The sequence below is a fragment of the Palaemon carinicauda genome, chromosome 10 (genome assembly GCF_036898095.1).
Source record: "Palaemon carinicauda isolate YSFRI2023 chromosome 10, ASM3689809v2, whole genome shotgun sequence".
Taxonomy (NCBI): Eukaryota; Metazoa; Arthropoda; class Malacostraca; order Decapoda; family Palaemonidae; genus Palaemon; species Palaemon carinicauda.
The window spans coordinates 62,557,261-62,559,389 of record NC_090734.1 but is presented as its reverse complement, the minus strand read 5'-3'; the positions used below and the strand labels follow the sequence as shown (position 1 = coordinate 62,559,389).

Here is a 2,129-nt window from a genome sequence, read left to right as displayed (position 1 = left end):
CTTTGTCCACACAGGCCCTACGACCGTGTGGCATATTTCATGGGTATCACGTCGCTTTCTGTGAGGAAGATTGTTCACCGTAACAGATCAGTGATCTCACATGAGTCTGCTGGTGAAGTATTTTCTGTACCACAAGTCTTTGATAATTTTACAGTGGGTGCCATTCGTAGGTTTGTTCACGAGATATTTGCTTCAAAGCAAGTATATACTGTTAGAACCCTGATGACAGATTTGAAGACAGCCAACATAATCCCTGAAACAATCTCCAAGATAGCTTTGTGGTGGCCCCTGCAAGATATGGGATTCAAATATAAAACATGTCAACGAAAGATGTATCTTGCAAAAGAGTCCATTGATGTGGTTTGCCGACGGATCGGGGCTCTCCGGGCTCTGAAGCGCCACCGAGAAGATGGAAGGGGGATAGTATATGTCGATGAGACGTGGTTTACCACCAGAATGAGCCACAAAAGAGTGGCTGGACACTGCACAACCTGCTACCAATGCCACGCATAGCTGACAGGTACCACCTGGCGAGGGAGAGCACTTCGTGGTGGTAGCAGCTGGCACAGCAAATGGATTTATTGAAGGCTCTTTCCTTTGTTATCTTGCAAAGAGTACAAGTGGCGATTAACATGGGGAAATGACAGGTGAGCTGTTCATACGCTGGTTAACAACGCAGCTTCTACCACGCTGCCATGAACCATCAGTGTTGGTGCTCGAAAACGCACCTTATCACAGCCAGCTATTAGACGAGTGTCAGTGTCCTACCGCGGCCACCAAGAAAGCAGACCTTATTACCTAGCTTCAGAGTCGCCGAATCCCTGCCCTAGACGGTGCCACAAGACCTGAGGTGTTGCTCATATGTCAACAAAACAGGCCAAAACCACAGTACATCGTGGACAACGTAATTCGAGAGTGGGGCCACGAGGTGCTGCGTCTGCCACCTGCCCACCCAGAGCTCAATGCCATTGAGCAAGTATGGGAGTGTATGAAACGTCATGTGCGTTCATCTTTACAGCGATTCACCCTGCCCTGGAGGAAGCCAAGCTTTTGGTCACTGAAAGTGTTTGGGGGTCAGCAGTGAAACGATCACGAGCCTTTGAGGATGGGAATTGGTCAATGGACAACATTCAAGAGCCTGTTGGAGCTATCATTATAAACTTAGACAACAATGATGAGGATATAGAAGACCTATACCTGGATGATGACGACGATGAAAATGAATAAAAATTATTTGGGTTGCGTGTTCTCTATTTTCTTTTTTTTTCCCTTAACTCGTGAAGAAATATTGAGTTCTGTATTTGTAACGAAACTTCTTTACTTATGGTCTGCTCAGTGAGCAAGACTCAGATTCGAACAAGTTCTGTCTTAATCTTAAACAAACAACAACATATGCTTTTACATAGATTTATATTTTAATCTTTGTATAAGTTTATTTCACATTTCAGTTTTAATGCAGTTCAGCAAAATAATTGGATTAATGGATTATAGATTTTATGTTATAGCCCAAGTGCTTAGACTATGAACTATGAGTATCATATTGCAATGCAATGTAGTTATGCTTAAAGGAAATATATATATATATATATATATATATATATATATATATATATATATATATATAAAATATATATATATATATATATATATATATATATATATATATATATATATATATATATATATATATATATATATATATATATATATATATATAAATATATATATATATATATATATATATATATATATATATATATATATATATATATATATATATATATATATATATATATGTATATATATATATATATATATATATATATATATATATATATATATATATATATGTATATATATATATATATATATATATATATATATATATATATATATATATATATATATATATATATATATATATATATATAAAGAGAGAGAGAGAGAGAGAGAGAGAGAGAGAGAGAGAGAGAGAGAGAGAGAGAGAGAGAGAGAAGTGTATAGGGTAGCTGTTTGTGTGTCTTCATTCATAAGGTGGCTATCCGACTGGAGTGTCTAGTAACTACGTCATACTACAGTAAAGTATCAATGAGTGGGAGGGCCTTCAGTAATGACGTCTACATAGTCTC

At 36.5% G+C, this 2,129-nt stretch overlaps 1 pseudogene; it reads left to right on the top strand.

Moving 5' to 3' along the window:
• Positions 1-972, top strand: part of LOC137648017 (uncharacterized) — a 34,206-nt pseudogene extending 33,234 nt beyond the window's left edge.
• The last annotated feature ends 1,157 nt before the right edge of the window (positions 973-2,129 follow it).